This window comes from Artibeus jamaicensis, unplaced genomic scaffold, assembly GCF_021234435.1.
Source record: "Artibeus jamaicensis isolate MK-2021 breed Jamaican fruit bat unplaced genomic scaffold, CSHL_Jam_final contig_384, whole genome shotgun sequence".
Taxonomy (NCBI): domain Eukaryota; kingdom Metazoa; phylum Chordata; class Mammalia; order Chiroptera; family Phyllostomidae; genus Artibeus; species Artibeus jamaicensis.
The window spans coordinates 18938799-18958533 of NW_026521810.1; the positions used below are offsets into that span (position 1 = coordinate 18938799).

A 19735-nucleotide genomic window follows, 5' to 3' on the forward strand; every position below is an offset into this window, starting at 1 on the left:
GTGGCTGGCAAACTGCCACGTGTCACAAATACCTGGGGAGCTTGGAAAACTCACACGACCAAACTGAACCCCATATCCATGAAACCAGGCTCTCAGGTAGTAAAACCCAGATACCAACCCATGTTTGAGAAACTCCCCAGGTGATTCCAATGTACCTCCCTGTTGGGGAACCAGGGCTTCAACCAACCAGTCTGGAAAAACAAAAAAGAAACCTTAATGTACCAATGAATCACCTGAGGATCTTGTTTAAATGTGGATTCTTATTCATTAGGGGTGCGGGTCAGGACTCTGGAACCTACTATCCAAAATGCTCCTAAAGAATCCTGGTATTACTCTTCTAGGACCACACTTTTACTATCAACTTCTAAATTGAAATAGTGTTTATTCCGCAGTATGGAAATAGATATTTAGACCCTGTTACCAATTTCCATTATGCAACACGAGCTCAACAAACTGACACTTCTCTTAGCCTGCCCATCCCCCACCCGAAAACTTTACCATGAAAAATTAGCAAGAATCTGAGACACATGATAAATTTCCATGTCAAATACAAATGGATCAGGTTAGATTTTCCCTGTGACTGCCCCTCTCCTATGGTGCTGACATTTGCAGGTACATGGAACTCAGACATGCAGTCTGCCCAGGGAGACCCCAACCAACTTTTCTTAGAAATCTCTATACTTCTCCCAGGGCTGCAGCTGCCTTTCTACATAACAGGCATCAATGAGGGCTTAAAGAAATAAAACCATAGACACAGCAGTGTGTGGGAAAGAAACCGGGTATTACACGAGGGAACTGATGAACTAGTCTAACTTAGATTCATCTCATCCCCAAGTCCTGTGACTATGAAGTGAACAGGATTTATGATGTCAAGGCCATTTCCATTAGAAGGTGCCAGCACTGTAGAGGGCAGAGTGCTGAGTCAGCCACTACAGGATTCACTGATTGCTTTATATCCCAGGCTTGGTTTATCTCTAGCAGGAAATATGAGTCCACTGATAGCAAAGACTATTTACTGTATCAGCTTCTCTGCAGCCTTTAATCAAGCTGGGATCCCAGTGTGTAAGTCCAGATCTTCAAATCCTTCTAGCGGAAACATGGTCTCCCATAAATCCTTAATTCACAGAGGCTGCTTTCCTTGGGAAGAGCTGAGGGCAAGATTCTGCTATCACAGAACTTCTTGGCAGAAAATGTGCCATTTTGTTCAATCCATGAGGGCACCTCCGTAGGGAAACTTTAAAGGGAAGGCAAGGAATAAAGCGATTTCATGCCTGGCCCTTTACATAAGCTTCCTTCCAATTCTGATCTTGCAGCCCTTTGCTCTTTAAGGTTTACAGAAGTTAGAGAAATACCTTGGGAAGAGAGGGCAGAAAGGAAAAGAAAGAAGTCAGGGTGGGGTAGAGGGTATGCAAAGAAAGCTTCAAAGGTTTTTCTGAAAGCAACTTTGACCTTTCTAAAACTATGCAGGTAAAATTAAGTGCCCAGGTGCAGGTTCAGCTAGGAAAACATGTCGTAGGAGTAGTGGCAGCCACCAACAGACAACAGCAGAGCTGGCTTTGCATTTGCCCCTTCTAGGCCAGAGAGGATTAACCAGGAGTTCTCCTGCAGGTAAAGAGCCCCTGAATGGATTCAAAGACATTCATTAACCTCAGATTTTAGGCTTGAGGGCATTTGTTAACCTTGGAATTTAGGTAGCAAACTGTCTGTGGATAGCATTTTTTTTCCAGGAAAAGTCTCCATAAGTTTTGTCAAATCTTAAAACAGTTCATAGATCTATGAACTAGAAAAGGTTAAGAACTCTTCTGTTATTCATTTGATTTTTTTTTTACTGTCCTCCTATTGTATGTCAGGCAGCGAAGCAGTTTCTGAGAATAGAGCAGTGAACAAACAAACACTCCTATCTCCTAAAAACTTACATTCTTCCGCGGGGGTTGTTTCAACAATTAATACATAAGAAAACGAGATAGCATACCTGATGGCAATGAGTGCTATGCTGAAAACAAAGCAGAAAGGAAGAGCAGTGAAACTCAGTGCTTCGGAGTATAAAATCATATTAGCAGTCCGGGCCTTCCAAGTAAGCTACCCAATGAGCAAAGACTGATGGGTGAGGGGGGCAGGCCAGGAACACAGAGCTTTCCAGACACAGCCATCTGCAGATATCAATGACCCTGATGCAGGAGCAACTCCACAAGTTTGAAAATGGCCAGGAGGCCAGGATGCCAGGAGCTGAGTGAAGAGAGAGCAGAAAATAAGAGCCAAGAGATAAGGGGTGGGGTCACCTGTGGCAGCTGTAGGCCATTGTCATGATTTGGCTTTTACCGTAGATAATGTAGAAGCCACCCTGGGGTCTGGGGAAGAGAGCGATTCACTCTGACTTTCATTGTTTAAGGATCACCCTGGCTGCTGCATTGAGACTGGCCTTGGGGAGTGCACAGCAAAGGCAGAAGCAGGGCGAGCCATGAGGTTTTTCTAAAAATTCAGCTGAGAAGTGATGGAAAATTAATAGTGATAGAAGATGGCAGGAAGCAGTTACTTCCTAGATAAATTTTCAGTTTAGAACAGGGTTTGCTAATGGGTTATATATGGGATGCGAGAGAAGGAGAGAATACTAACATTTCTGAAATAAAGTACTAGGAGAATGGAGAGGTTCTTGCTGGATGTGAAAAGATGGAGACTAGAGGGCTGATTAAGATTTCAGTTTTGGAAAGGTTAGGCGTGAAATGCCAATGAAATATCAGAATGTAAATGATGGATACAGGAGTGTGGAGTTCAAAGGGAAGGTCTGAGCTGAACATATAGATGTGAGAGCATACAGATATTTAAGGACTGATCCTGCATAACATCACTGAGAGAGTGGGTGCAGATGCAAGTAAAGTTCTAAAGACTGAGGCCTGGAGCACTTCAGAATTAAGACCTCAGGGAGATGAGATGAGGGGGACACAATAAAGAGTCCAGGAAGTGGACAGCGAAGGGGGAGAAAACCAGGAGATTGTAGAGTTCTGGAAGCCAAGAAAAAAAGTCTTTCAAGGAAGAGAAAGTGATCAAGTGTGCCAACCTCTGATCAGCAAGGAAGCAGTGGGCCAGGAGTTGCCTACTGGCAGTGGGCCTGTGGTGGCTGTTAGTGACCTTGACGAAAGCAGGTTGGGGTAAAGAGCACATCATAGAACTCTGATTGGAGAAGCTTCAAGAGAAAGTAAGAAAGGAAAAAGAATAAACAATTCCTCTTTTAGGGAACATTGCAATCAAAGGGACAGAGAAATGAGAAAATAGCTGAGAGAAATGGAGGTTAAACATACATACGTGTGTGTATGAGAGAGAGAAAGAAACTTAGAACTTTTTTATGCTCATGAGAATGATCCCACAAAAAATATCGTTTACATTTCTTTACAGGCCTATCTTCATTTGTTTTTGATTTTTGTTTGATTTATTTTTAGCCAAAGTGCAAATTGCTAAAGGATAACATCACTGCCTATACTTTTGGTAATCCATTTTGTTGGTTCAAAACACTTGTAGATTCAAGCCCTATTTTTATTTTAAATAGCAGTGTGAATATGGTAAATTTGCTTTATACTTGTGTTATCTTCAATCCACAGGCTGAGATGATCTAAGAAAGGGTAACAAAGACATATTTCTTGGCAATCCACAAAAGGAATGTTCTAGAGACAAGAGACACAAAACTAGAGGATGATCAAACTCCCCAATTATATAATCATTTTCATTATTTTTCTCTGCGGACTTAGAACACTGGGGATTTTTCATGTGATCCTCTGTTGAAAGTCATCAGATGTAAAAAGACAAAGTTAATCAAAGGGCATACACAAACTTCAATTAGTATTTAGGTGACTTTTTAGAGAACATTCATTCTTGCTCTGATCCAATGACACCATTAATAAAAATCACAAATTCAGCTATGCCAAAAGAATATTTTAAAAAGTATAAACCCTAGGATATGATTTAGGGTTATGGGTTGAATTATATTCTTTCAAAAAAAGATATTGAATTCTTAACTTCCAGGACCTTTAAATGTGATTTTATTGATCATGTTAAAGTAAGATTAGGGTGGGCCCTAATTCAATATGATTGGCTCTTATAAAAATGGAAAACTTGGATATAGAGACACACATATATGGTAGGAAGATGATGTGAAGACACAGGGGGAAGTGACATCTATAAGCCAAGAGACATCCTAGGCTCCCGGAGCTGGAAGAGGATAAAATGAATTTTCCCTTACAGCCCTCAAAAGCAAGCAGCTGTGCCAAAAGCTTGATCTTGGATTTCTAGCCTCGAGAACCACGACAAAATAAATTTCTGTTGTTGAAACCAACCAGTTTGTTGTGCCTTGTTATGCTGGCTGTAGAATAAATACACTCTGTAAATACAGCTTATTATATATGTTTCTTAAGACATTAACCAGGTAAATAAAATACACAAACAAAAGATGTGGGGCTCTGCATTTTTCTTAATTGGAAATGTTATACAAAAGGAAAAAATAGAAGAATTGTATGTGGCAGTTGATTTTTCTGGGTGTATTAAGTATGGTGTCTGCTCAAAAATGAACCTTTTATATAAGCAGGAAAACCCCCAAACTTTTCAAATAAAATTTAGCATTATAATTGAGCTGTTAATTTCAAGATCACCATGACTGCTTGCTCCTTGGCAAAGCCAATTTGGCAATATTGTTAATTAGCTCTTATAGCACTGGTTTAGTTTATTTGTAAGGAGAGCTGACTTCAAGTTCTAGTTCACTGAGTTCACCAAAGTGCAAAAGAGAATTGCAGTGTTTGGAAACTTAATTTTAGATACATTTATTTATCTATTGTCTGAATGGCCCAACTCCAGGAAGTATCATTTGTTGATTTTTTTTAAAGTACAGAGATATAATTCATGTACCAGAGTTATGCAACCATCAGCACAATTGAACTTCAGAAACCTTTTATTATCTGCAAAAGAAATGCCTTACCCAATAGCAGTCACTCCCCATTTCCACTTGACCCAGCCAACAGGCAACTGCCAATATACTTTTTGTCTCTACTTGTGTCTCTTCTGTATAGTTTAGTTAAATGGGATCAAACAACACGTGGTCCTTTGTGACGAGCTTCTGTTCCTGAGCATAATGTTTTCAAGGTTCCCATGTTGTAGTTTGCATCAGTACTTCTTTCTGTTTTATTGCTAAATAATATTCCATTGCATAGATATACCACATTTATACATGTTTATGGACATTTGTATTCTTTTCAAATTTTAGTTATTGCTAACAATGCTGTTATGAACATCCATGTACAAATTTTTTGTGTGTGTAAACCTGTTTTCATTTCTCTTGGATTATACCTAGTAGTAAAACTACTGGGAACTATATTTAGCAATTTGAGGAACTACCAAACTGTTTTCCAAAGTAGCTTCACCATTTTACATTCCCATCCACAATAAATGAAGATGCTGATTTCTTCATATCCTCTCCAATGTGTTTTATTGTCCATCTTTTTTATTAAAGTGGGTATGAAGTAATAACTCATTGTGGTTTTGATTTACATTTTTCTAATAGCTAGTGATGTGAGCATCCTTTTTGTGTGTTTATTTGCCACTTGCAAGTCTTCTAGTGGATTGAAGAAGAGAAAACAAAGGTCTTCCTCCTTGGTTCTTGGCATGCAGCTACTAAACTCTTGGAGTCTCTAAGGTGATGAGTGTCTTCTGTATGCTAATGATGTGACTGGTGACTGGGGACTCCTAAATAGCTTCATGGTGGGAGCTGACCCAAGAAAGGCCAAGACAAGACTAGATTATTTAACTTTTCAACCTGATCTCTGAAAATTGAGAGGAAGGGAGGCTGAATGTTGAGTTGCCAAGGATTTAATTCCTGTAACAATCCCTAAACAATGAAATTCAGAGAGCTTCTGAGCTGGTGTACACAGCTATGGGCCAGGCAGGTGCTACTCCAACTCCACATAAGGATTAGAAGCTCAGGGTTCTTTTGGAAATTTTCTGATGAACATCTTCATCTGGCTATTCATTTGTATTCTTTATAAACAACTAGTAAATATAAGTAAAGTGACTTCCTAAATTCTGTGAGCCATTCTAGTAAACATGAAGAAGGGCTTGTGGGAACCCCCAATTTATAGGTGATTGGTCAGCAGTATGGGTGGCTCAAGACTTGTGATTGGCACCTGAAGTGGGGGCAGTGTTATGGGACTGAGTCTTTTAACTTGTGGGATATAACACTAACTCCAGGTAGATAGTACCAGAATTGAAATGAATTGTTGACACCTTTTTGGTGTCAGAGTTGGAGAACTGGCTGTTGGTATTGGAAAACACTCCACAAAGTGTCTTTGCCAATTTTATAATTATGTTATTTGTCTTTTCACGATGTCTTTAATGTTAGATAAAAGTCTAAGATCAGACATATGGAATGCAAATATTTTTCTCCCATGGCTGTCTTCATTTTCTTGATAGCATGACTTGAGCTTAAACATTTTTTATTTTGATGAAGTTCAATTTATCTATTTCTCCTTTTTCACATATTCTTTTGGTATAATCTCAGAAACCATTTCCTGACCCAAAGTCACCAAGGTTTACTTCTATGATCTTCCTATAATTTTTACAGTTATAACTTCTACATTTAGATCTATGATTCTTTTTGAGTTAATTTTGCATATGGTGTAAGGTATCGATCTGTTGGTAATTTTACAACTTTTCTATTTAGCTTCCAAATTATTGCTATTCAAAAAAGTCAAATATTTGTAACTTGGGTCACAAACCCTATATTCAACTGTCAGTGAGATTCATCACATACACTGGTTTCAGGTCTTGCACCAGAGATAGAGAGAGAATCTGAGCCTGACTGAGGTCAGGAAATTGGGAGGCACTCTCTACCCCATGGCTGAAGGGCTATATAAAACCTTGAGACATTCAACTATTTTTAAGCAGAAAAAAATCTTATTGGTATGAAATTAGAAAGTATAAATAAATAATCTTCAAGCAAGATAAACAAAACAGTCAATAACATAATTAACAGTTAAAAGAAATCTACGGATTAGTTTTAGAGACTTTAGGTTAAGCCCATGCACCCAAAACAAGAGGGCCAGCAGCTTTCAGACTGAGCAAAAGCACAGACTCATCGTAAACACACAGCTTCCGGGAAAGTATACATTCAACCAATCATACTGGTTCTCTTTTGTTAGAAGTAAAAGGGGAAAAGATGTAACTATTCTCTTCCAGCGATGAACTATGAAGATTAAAGAAAATTATGAATATGAAAACCTTTTGAAAAGTGAACCACTGTAAAATTGGGTATCCACAATAATCAGAGTTTTGCCAAAGGCCTTTCTTAAAGCCATAAAGCTGCAGGTACAAGTTATAAGGAGACTCCACTCAAAGTTATGCCTTGACTGGTTTTTCTCTGCACGACACACACAGATGAGCAGGTTCAGGAGTTCCTTCCCTAGGAGATGCTGCTGTGAAACCCGGCTTGGGAATCATAGGTCGTACCGCCCTAGTGACAGGACGGCTCTGTGGATTACAGTTATTATCCATGCCTATAAAGGATCTAGCAAATACTGATGCGTGCAGCCAGTTTTAAATGATAAAACAGATTAACCTTGGCAATCAAAAAAAGACCCCCCCAACTCTTATGCATTTTCCCTTAAATTACTTGTGTGTTTAATGAACAATCACCACACATGTTGTAAGCATGATATTGACAAGAGGCTACATTAATAACTTGGTAGTTCCCCAATGTAAAGATACTATCCTTAGTTAATAATGTCTTGAAAATCAGCTCCCCAAGGATGCAAGGCAGTCACTAAAGATCATGCTGATAGGAAACATCAAGATCAAACACCTTAGGGCTGCTCCAACCCCAATAATCTCCTTCAGCTCAAAGTCATATGTTGTCTGATCTTGGTTCTTACTTGTTGGTTTCTAACACTTTCCTCTCATGTCCTTATTAAGATTCCCTGAAGTCAGCATCTAGCCTCACTCTTCTTTCCATCTCTAGTAGCGCTTAACCCATGGTAGGTATTTAAAGCCAACTAGCTAAAGGAGCAGGTAAAAACCCGGCTCACTGAACATTACATCAGGTTATAAAGGGAAACATGAACTTATTTTTGAAGGGAATTACAACTTCTAAAAGCATGTTGAAAGAGGTAATTCTAGGTTTTGCCACAGAGTGGGAATAAGATTTGCCGAGGTACTCATGTCATATTATATAGAATACATTTGCAGAGTTACATTATGGTATGTTGTTTTTTCTTCTGTGGTTGAGTATGTAAAATTACCACCTCTTCCACCAACTTCCCATAAAAGTTAAGTATTCTGTCTGCTGAAAGCTATAACAGAGTTCTCCCTAATACTCACTCTAACATAGTGACTTCGTGCTGTACCTCAAAGTTTTTGAGTCGTGTTTTAGGGGGTAATAATCTGGCCCTAAAATATTTTATTCTTTGAATTTGATAAAGAGTTGATTGGTGAAACTCAGTTGATATTTGTGATACTCATGTGTGCACACCCATGCACATACACACATAGTCACATTCTATTATCAGTGAAAGTGGTGTGTTCTTTGTAGACGTGAAGAAAAACCTACCACATGTCAGCCTTAGCACTCCCTGTAGACATACTTCCATGGAGATTTATCTCTTTGGTCACTACCATTCATTGTGTCATTCTGGTGTAAAGCAAAATGAAGTAGACTCATCAAAAACACACTAAAAATAGCCAGCCCTGATTGTAATCAGAGATAGAACGTGCATCCCTGTTAATGCTAATGTTCTGTTTTGGTTTTAAATTTTTTCCTTTGTTGTTCTGTGTCTTTGGACCCTGCCCTATCTAAAATCTATACAGTCCCTCTTCCCTGCCTGGTGATTTGAATTAGCACAAGTTTAGCTCTCACAAATCATCAGAAGAACCACCAGGACTACAGTGAGTTCGCACCACTCACTTTTGGGGATTTTAGTAGGGAATATGGACCTCCTCGGCAAAAAAGAGTTGCTTCCACACCAGCAGGTGATGAACGCAAGTCTCTGGAACTGGTCAGGCTCAGATGCTGAGAGAAGAGGCCAAAATGGGTGCTTTTAAAACGCTGGGTCAGTATCGATGGATTTCCACCTACCATGACCACCACCGAATTCACACGGTGCTTCTATTGCCAGCAGATTGATTTTGTTCTCACTGCTCTCCCATTCCTCATTTTAAACCATCTGCCTTGGCTGAAGGCCCAGCTGCTTCTGAAATGTTCTGTGTTCTCTAAAATGGTTTTCTGGATCTTCCACAGAAAGGCTTCCAGAATATTCCCAGTCTATGTTTTCTCCCTCCTCTTTTTCTGCTATAACACCTTTCCGATTTTACTGTCACTCATAAGTTCTGCTCCCTGACGCCGACAGGGGTGCAGGCCTTTGGTTGCCTTCAGCTTGCTTGCTGCTGTCCTCTTTTCTGACTGACAGACCTCCTATGGGGAGGGGAGAATTTGGTTACTAGAAGGGGCTGCACCGAGTCCTCCTGTGATTTGTCTCTACCTTTTGATATGAGGGGTTGGCAGTTAACATGATTCCAGTTTCTCCAGGCTATTAGTCCTCATTATGCCTGGAGACAGTACTGAACCATTAGCTACCACAATTTTAGTGATGAAAAGCCCCCCCCCCCATATTCTTTGTCTCCTTGGTCCAGCCAGGAGCTATGTGTGTGTGTATGTGTGCAGATGAACAGGAGCTCCTCACACACCCTGGAGAATGTGGGAAGGGAGCCGGGAAAGAGAGCGTGGAGTACCATTTTTCAGCATCTGTCTCTCAAAACTGCTCTACTTTCTCTGATTTGTTTCCATAGGAGCAGAAGAGAAAAAAATAGATTTTAGTCAAATAGAGCATTCCTATGGCAGAAGAAAAAATCTCGTGACTTTTTTTGTCCTTTTTTCATATGGCCACTCCCCACCCAGCTGGAAATGTCCAGGTTGTTTGCCCTTTTAAGATGCAGAGTGTGGGGTGTGCCAGGATGCATGGAGCTGGAATAATGCTGACTTTTCCGTAAGGCTCCGTGACCTTCATGTATTCTATCTGAATATCTCCCATTCCAGTGCATTTCCTTGACTCCAAGACTTATCACTCATGAATTAATAAAATGTGCGTGGAGTCGCCTCCTAGCAACAACTTGAACACAGCACCATATAAAACCTCCTTTTAAAACTATAGCTGGTCTATAGATTTTATTTTTTAATCCTTTCACCTTTTCACCCAGCCCCACAACTCCCCTCCCCTCTGACAGTTGTCAGTCTATTCTCTATCTATGATTCTTTTGCTTAGGGTCATGAACACATAATACAATATCCAGATAATGTGTTATCGAATTGTACACCTGCATAATTTTATTAACCAATGTCACCCCAATAAAATTTTTAAAAACTACAGCTTGATGATGTGACAGGACAAATCTATTTCCTATAAAAATGTTTTTTTAAATGAGCAAGTACATCTTCTAGAGCAAATTATTTTTAAGTGATTATTTAAGCAAAACACAACATATTTCAAAATCTTTGAAACAGAAAAAAAGGAAAAAGCCATGTTCATGGTTGATGTCACTGTGTGTACATTTTACATATAAAATAATGGTAAGCAAATATCAAACTCAAATAATGATCCGCACGCTGAAGTTTTCATGGGTGAAGTACACTGATGTCTGCCACTTACTTTCAAATGCTTCAAAAATAGGATGGATAGGTAAGTGATAAAGCAAATATAACAACATGGGTAAAACTGAGGCAGTTGGTATATAGGTGCTGACTGTACAATTTTTTTAAACTTTTCTGTAGGTCTTCAGTTTTCATGATAAAATGCAAGCACAGGAGTGGGGAAGCGTAGCACTTGGAATTGGGAGATTTGGGTCCAAGTCCCAGTGTGGCATGAATGAGCTATTGAATGTGGTCAGGGCCTTCCTTCAACAGCCTTTGGTTTTCCCATTTATAAAATTAGAATCTCCAGTGTATTTTTTGCACCGAATAATCTATTATTTTATGAAACAAACATGGATAAAATGGTCAGATGGCTTCAATTCATAGAAATTTGGGGCTCTCATTTATTGAATTTATATAGTCGAAAGGAAACATTGAGAATCCTATTCTCCAACATTTTCTCAGTTGGGAAGCTCTAATGCTCCATTTGATCGTCTCATCTCCCCCAGCACAAGTGTCTTGTCTAGTGCCAGAAGCACAGTGGGTAGGAATTACCTCTCCAAATCCAGGGCTAGTAAAGGCTGGTCTGAATAACCCGAGAGAAAAAGACTGGACTGCAGTCCCATGGGGCTTGACCCAAACTACTCTGATAGGAGAGTAACCCCACTGCCCTTCCAGAGCCCCCAGTCCTGAAGTCCCACACCCAGACAGAGTGGGTAGCCACATATAACGTGGGTATTTGGGGCGAGTCTGAAGTTGGGCTTTCCTTCTCACTCCCCTTTTTACCCCAAACCATGCCCCCTATTTCCAGGTCAATATATTTGTCATTTTGAGTTCACCATTTGATTGACGGCTCTGTTTCTTATTAAAAATGCAGCTACTTCTGAAGTGGGTAGCACATTCAACTACAGCAGCCATTCACGCCACACTGTTAATGACTGTCTCAACCCTTTAGGCTGCTATAACAGAATAACCTAGATTGGGCAGCTTATAAACCACAGGGATTTATTTCTCTCACTTCTGGAGGGTATTCCTACCCTCCAAGACCGAGGCACTGGCAGGTTCAGTGTTTGGTGAGATTTGGTTACTAGCTCATAGACAGCTGCCATTTCCCCTTGTCCTCACACTTTGGAAGGGATAAGGAAGCTCACCGTGGTCTCTTTTCTAAGGGCACTAATCCCATTCATGAGTGCTCCACCCTCATGACCTAGTCACCTCCCAAAGGCAAAACTTCCTAACATCCCCTTGGACATTAGGATTTAACATATGAATTTGGGGGGTACATAAATATTCATTCATAGCAATGACCTTCAAATCCTTTCCAGATATCACTTAATAGTGGGAAGAGATTTACTATGAGAATTTTCTCTTATCCTGTTAGAACTTACCCTTTAGCCTAAAATGGAACCAATATACAAAGCACCGTTTTATTATTTTATTTTTATTGTATTTTTTCCATTACCATTTATGCTCCTTGTTACCTCCCTTTTGGCCATAATCACCACACAAACCCACATGAATGCCACCTCCCTTGTCTTCTTTTTTATTACTTCCCCCCTGAACTCATTGAACCAACTAAAATTTATTGATCATCTATAACTTACAAGGCACTATGCTAGGTTTACTGAATGCAGTATGGAGAAGATCACTATGGTCCTCAATGCTGAGGGATTAATATTCTCACACGGTGACCTGGGGAAATTTCACGTCTTGGGAAGTCCCTCAGTCCTGGGCAGCACAAGAGCATTGGTTACCTTAGTCTGATGTGTAAATGATAATATAAATTATAATACAATTTTATATTATCCATCAATATATTTGAAGATTGCAAAGGTGCTCCGAGTGTGAATAATGAGAGGACCTCACTTGACCTGTGTAGCCATAGAAGACTCTTCTGAAATGTGGACATGAGCTGTGAGATCTGAGGAATGAGAACTGTGAGGGAACTCTCTGGGAAAGAAAAATCGCACTCGAAGTCTGTGAGGTGAGAAAGAAGCAGGCATGTTTGAGAAAGTAAAGGTGACCTTATGTCTTGGTTTGCCTGGAACTGTCCTGGTATTGCCTGTTGCCCTGACCTAATTAATTATATATCTCTTGGTTAGAAAAATGAGTTATTTTGGTTTAGAAAATGAATATTCACCACAAAGAAGCTGTAAGATGTTTGTGTGGCTAAAATAAATGGACAAAGTGGTATAAATGAAGCTGCTGAGATACCTGAAACTGATTATTCAGGGTCTCCAGGGACAGACCACAGGTTGGGGATACAATGTAAGAAGCACAGAAACAGTGAGAAGCGTCATCCACAGAGAAGCAGATAATCACAGGAGAGTTTTAAACAGAGCAAATGGAAGCACGGATGTAAGGGATCCAATCAACAGCTGCTTCTGTGCTCAGGCCAGCAACCATAGCACCTGCACTTGAGTGAAAACATCAAAAATGGAGCTCAGTAGATCATTCAAAACTATTTAGAAAGAATAATCGACAGGATTCAGTCTGATGGATAAAAGGTCAAGGGTGTGGGTGAAGCAGGACGGCCACCACTGGCTGCACGGGTTGAACAGAACTTGCCAAGGGTACCTTTCCCAAAGAACACCAGGCAGGCTGCATTGCAATCCCGGCCTCCTCATCAGAGGCAGCAGGACAGGAAGAGTCAGGGAGGATGGCCAGCTTCCTGGTGGAAGTGGCTAGCTGGACAATGGTGTTATGCAGGAACAGATGAGATTCAGAATCCCATGCCTTCCTTCCTCAATCTTCTTATAACATGGATCCTCCTTTACCATTTATTTGGCCCTGCACATCTCTTCCACTGATGCAGGTTTTCTCTTGTTCTTCTCCTCCTGTGCCCTAACTGGACCGTAAGTGCTCAGAGACAGAGGCCAGGTTGGATTTGTCTAGCTTACCGCCACAGAGCCTAGTGCAGGGCCTGCCATGAAGTGAGCCCTGCCAACTCTTAGAGGAACGTGGACAAATGGACGTGGAGGTGGGGGGATTCGCTTCCCCAAAGAGAAGACCGGACGGAGACAGGCCAGCTGGGGAAAAGGCTGTCTGAATCAATTCCCAGTTAACCCAGTTGAATGCATCAACACAAGGGGCCGCAAACCGTTTCTGTAAGGGTGACTGCACATACTTTAGGCCCTGCAGGGCACGCAGTAGCTGTTGCAACTCGTCTTCTCTGCTGTTTCACTGAATAAGCCACCGCAGACAGTGTGTAAACATGTGGGCGTGGCTGTGCTCCAAGGAAACTTTATTTATGGATACTGACATGTGAACGCCACATCATTCTCGCAAGTCGGAAAATATTATTCTTCTTTTGAATTTTCTCAACCATTTAAACATGTAAAATCATTCTTCGCTTGCAGACCTTGTAAGAACAGGCAGTGCCTGGATTTGGCTTTGGGTGGTAGTTTGCTGAACCCTGAACCAATACATCCATTTCTCTAACGTGCCGGGTAGCACAGCTTCTTGGCATACATATTCTCAAGCAGAATTATGAACAAGCTCACCCCAAATGCCCTCCCTTCCTCCCTGTCTCAGGAAGACATTTACATCCCTATTGTCCCTATCTGGAGCTCATCTAAATGGCTCTGATTTCTTAAATGTTTTCTCTTTCCACAATCTTCTTTTGAGGCCTTCTTCCTCTCCCCGCTTTCCCCATTTGACTCTTTTTTTAATTGTGCAAGTTTGTTCTCTCAATCATAAATTGTGCTTTTACTCCCAGAAGCATGACTGGGTTTGATATTTTTAGTGAGGATGCTGAGAGTACCCCCATTTTTGTTTATCGCTTGCCTTTTCGTAAGGAGGGACAGCCTCAGACCTTCCTAAATGGAGGACTGATGCTTACACAGCATGACCTACACCTGGAAATCTATTAACAATTAACAGGCAGTAAAAACAGACAACCTAAAGATCCAGAGGCTGCCTGCTTCACGGGAGGCAGGGGCTGACTTAAAGTGCCAGTGATTTAATATATTACTGCCTGCCCAGCAGCATCTGAAACCGGTCTCTCTGTTTGTTTAAAGAAAAGCTCTATATGCATGATGATTTCTAAAACTAAATTCAGACAAGTATGTGAGGAGGAGAATGCCATTCCTGCTTGTTTCATTACGGGGCAGTCAGAACGAGGCTGGGAATCCTCTCTAAAATGCACCTCGCCAAATGTGTTTCTGCAGGACACTGTCCTGCGGCAGCTTTATTCCACTCAGGTGTATCTCTGTATAGGAATAGCACCTGAAATTGAGGCTAGCACCCGCCCAAATGCATGGATTAAAAGGAAAAAAAAAACAACCACAAAACTTTGAGTCAAGAAGGAGAAGAATTGCAATGGAATCAATGAAATCATTTTTCCCCAGCGCTAGGAAGTGTAACTTATGACCACTTCTGCCAACATTTCAGAGGGGAGCAGGTCTCGATGCTGTACACGTGATAGGGATTAGGAAGGAAAAGTGAGGACATCCACTCTACTCTCCAGCCGGTCAGTATTCAGCCCATCATACAATGGGGTCAAAAATAGTTGGGCACCAGTGCTGTGGAATACAACCCTTAATCTGGGAAAGGGCAGAAGTGATGTGGAGGGAGGGGGGCATGTCAAGGGAAGGGAGCACAGTGGGCATCGTGTGAAATGCCTTCTCCCCCTTTCCTGCCACAGAGAGCATCTGTCAAGGTAACCTGCGGTTTCTGTCTTAACCGACCATCCAGGACTTCTGGGAAGGTCTATGATGGGAAAACCAGTGCTTTGATGTGCAGCCCTATTTCTGCAACTGGCTTCTTTGGGATGTTATGTTGCAGGCCCGGCTATAGAGTTAAATCCGCAAATACCAATGGCACTGAAATGAAACCCGGAAACTGAACTGAGGTATGAGGATTTAAAAGAGAGAGAGAGATCGAGTCCTGTGCCACCAGTGTGTCTGGAGCCGTGCCTCTGTGCAGGGTGAGAGTGCATGGTCTGTGACACACTTGAGGTGGCCCTGTGTTTGCCTCACCTCAGTTGTCCCAGAATCAGCTTTGTTAGATAAAAGGCCCGCACTTTCTTGCTGTGTCTTTCACTGGCCCGTGGAAATGGACCATTTTCACAAACTGCTAATTCCTCAAGCCTTCAGTGGATGGAGCCAGGGGAAGGAAAGGAAAAAAAAAAAAAAAGAAGCAATTCAAAGGCATGCTCAGAATTTGTTAATAGGCATGCTTGGTCCTTTTGGAACCAAAATAGAATTTTTGATGAAGTACCTTGTGGCAAATTTGAAATATTAGCCTGGAGGCCCCAGCAAGACATAATTCACTCCACTGGTGAGAACAAATCTCATTTCCACATCCACTCCTTTAAACTCATTACTGACCTGGGGGGGAAACGCTAGCCTGGAGCAAGTGTTAATAAAGACACTGGTGGAGTCGTCGCCATAGTATTAAATGCAATAATGAACAGCAAGCCACTTGAGGGCACGGACCCCTGGCCTGTCAAGACCCTGGAAGGCAGATCCTGAAAGGCTCAGCACTCCATCCAGCACGGAACACAACGTGGAAAAACATCTCATTACTTTATATGACAATTTGTCATATAGTACTCACTCTGGCTTCAATGGCTTGATTGTCAGCTTGCCTTCAAATGAACAATTGCTGAGAATAATTCATTTTAAATTAATTTTATATCAAAACATAGAAAAAACAGGGAGATGTGATAGGGGGGTTAAAAATAATGATAATTTTGGGCCCTGGAAGACCTACACCCAAATTTCTAATCCAGGACAAATTTTCCCCTCATCAGGACTCAATCTCTGCCACTAAAAGTATGCTTTTAGGGAAACATATGTTACATGTGGACAAGGTCCATGTCTTTATTTCTTGCTGCTAACACCATCACGTGCATTGTCATATACTAGATTCTCAATAAATCCACATTAAATGGATCTATGCTCAAGGATGGTTATATGGGTTAAGAGAGCTAACACATGTAACGCTTTGGGCCCCTTGCTTGGTACAGTGTAGTCCCACAACAAATTCAGAACAGATGAACTGGTGGTACTAGGGCACTGGTGGAAAGGCCACAAGAGCTTATAATGAAAAATCCAACCAAACTGAGGAGGTTTGCCAGCTTCTGTGGTTCTCCTACGAAGAGGTCAGGAGCAGGGAGTCCAAGGAAGGTTACACAGTGGAACATCACAAGGAGGGGGGCAGGACACCTTGAAAATGCAAGGGAGGATTTATAAAGAGCTGGGGCCAGTAGTTACTGTTACAAAGTCATGCTTGCTAATCAATTCTCAGCTTTAGCAAGCAGATTGAAAGGTTTATCTGGGTTTCCAGAGTATATCTATATCTAGGCAGGTAAAGCCAAAATAAAAAAGCGTGTGTGTAGAGAATCTACCTAATCAGCTATGAGGAGGGACGCACACAGGTGCCTGACGAGGCAACCTGTCCTAGCTTATTTCTCCGTACCTCCCACTGTGTCCTTACACAGACCCTCTGTTCGGTCTGGCCAATCTGTCACCAACGCTCTCTGTGGCCAAATGGTGACTTCCTCAACCCCTTGGGTTGGCTCTTTCAGCTTGTCTTTGCCAGTCAAATTTCTGCATACTCTTTAAGTCTGAAACAAGCTATACCACATTCTCATTTATTGAGAGAGAGAGAGAGGAAGAATGAGTGCAGTGGAACTCCTCTGCATCTTCTCTGTCTTCACCACACATTTGGTTTATTTCTACAATGTTAGGATGTTTTTCTCATTGTTTATAATATACTTGTTTCCTTAAACAAAACATTAGTTCTCCAAAATAGGAACATCTTGGTACATTGTCCCCATGGGCTGGCTACTCACCTACATGGCCCATTGGACACCTATCCATTAAAGGTTGAACAGAAGTCAGCAGGTACCTGCGTCATGTTGTATAGACAGGAGAAAATGGCCTTTGTGTGATTCTCAGTAACTTCCCACAAACATTTATATTAACTATGATATGCAAGGTAATCAGAAGGAACATCAACGGCATTTTATGTATGTGTATATCTATCTATATCTATTTATATCTGTACAGATAGATATAGATAGATATGCATACACATCAAATGCACCCACAAACAGAGAGTGCGTCTCCACTTAGGCTTTCTCAGAGACAGGATTCCTAAGCAAGCTCTCGTTTAAATTCTGTTCATGATCAACTCTCATCAGCCAGGGCGGCCAATACCAGGTAAGCATCTTGAGGCTAGAACCTCAGTAGTAGGGTCAGGGCTGATCCTACCCCAGCTACCAGTGCTGATTCTCTGAGCTACACTCATCTCAGTTGACTATTCCAGACCTACTCCCAGCTTCCCTCTCTCTCCTTAACAGTGGGGTTTTCAATCTGCCCCTCAGCTTGCTCACCCCCCACCGATAGGCATGTCTCTGCAATACATAAATACACATCTCCCTTTAACATCACAGAACTTGAAATCACTGCATTAAAGTTTCCAACGTTGCTGCCTCATTTAAGAGAGAGAATAGATGGAACTGTTACTGGTGCTTTGAGAAGGAACTGAACATCCTTTCCTGAGAAAGATAGAAAATGACAGAACCTCCAAAAGCAACCCATCTGCTCTCTGGTTGCTGGGATTGGACTGGGGATCAGCCAAGAGATAGGGACAACCAAGCACTTATTGTCAAAAGGAGCAAAAGGAAGAGTCCGGAGAGTTCTCATCACTCCAGAATTACCAACTGATGACGTTCCATTTTATACTAATTATGAATGGCATCCAATCACAGACGCCAGCTAAGCTATCCATATTAATAAGTAAATATTTCGAGGTATCAGAATTGTGAGGAAACAGAGGAAGTAACACAGAATGAAGCCATATATACAGGTTCAGGGGGTGGGGATCGCTGGTGCAGATGGTTGCCTGCACTGAGTACACAGACAAGTGATTATCACAAAGTTGAAAGAAGCAAGTCTTCCTGGGCATATGTTCTAGCTAAAGTTGAAGCAGGCCTGTGGATGACACAGCAAGACAATTAGGGAATTAATTAATTAAGGCTCTATTTACACTTCTGTTGTCAGTGCTAATTGTTGGTTGGTTTGAAGTAAGCTCTCCTGTCTTCACTAGTGGCTGTCAGTGACAACGCCCTTGGATTTCCACAACTATCTGTGGTTTTCAAGGACTGTATTTGCAGCATCAGCTCACGTTTTCACACGATGACAGTAACAACCAAGGAACACATACTCTGAATACTCTGAAGCTAAAAATGCCCTTTTTTTTTCAACAAGAGGTACATTATTGTTACTATTCCATTCCTTTAGACTTTAGCCTCTCTCTGGTATGTAACATACCAAGGTAATCATTTTCTTCAACTTTGAAGAAAAAAACTGGTTGGGTTCTTTGGAAGAGGATGAGTGAGCAAAAGTTTCCTCCATGAACCATTTGTAAGACCAACAAGTCCCTTCTACAAATCGGACATTCCTAATATTAGCAAGCACATCTAGGAGACCTTGTTTGTAAGTCTGTAGACAGCCTTTCAGTGAGGACTGGCTGATGGAATCGACTTTCCCAGGCCTGAGAAGGCCTGAGATCACTCATTTCTCTCTTCATTTATAAATCTATAAATGGATGTTATTTTAGAGACAGGGGAAGGGGGAATGGGGGAGAAAGAGAGAGAGAGAGAAGGAGAGAGAGAGAGAAAAACATCAATTTGTTGTTCCATTTATTTATGCATTCATTGGTTGATTCTTTTACATTCCCTGACCAGGGATTGAATCTACAATCTAGGCATTTCCGGAAGACACTCTAACCAACTGAGCTACCTGGCCAGGGGCTCAGTTTTTCCTTTGAAAAGAGAGTAGCTGATATTCTTTTACGTTGATTTCTTCCAGAAGCCCTTAGACTTACAATTAGACGGGGGAGGATGTGTTTTGACTTCTGCAATTCTGTAAGAGTCCTCGGGGCCCAGGTTGTAGGGGCGAGGGCGGGTGTAGGGGCCCGAGACTAGACGGAGATAAACGGAGGTCTTTTCAGCTATGCCTGAGGAATACACCTGAAGAAGGAGCTTCTAAGAAGGAAAGAAGGAAGGGTGCTAGATTCGGCAGTTTTGATTACTGAAAGAAAGGGTGTGTGTAAACAGGATGGAAGGATAGT

At 41.4% G+C, this 19735-nt stretch overlaps 1 protein-coding gene across 4 annotated transcripts in view; it reads right to left on the bottom strand.

Annotated features, from left to right (window-relative positions):
* The window catches only part of CTNNA2 (catenin alpha 2), a 1098262-nt gene that overhangs the window by 316163 nt on the left and 762364 nt on the right, over positions 1-19735 (bottom strand). The window lies entirely within an intron of this gene.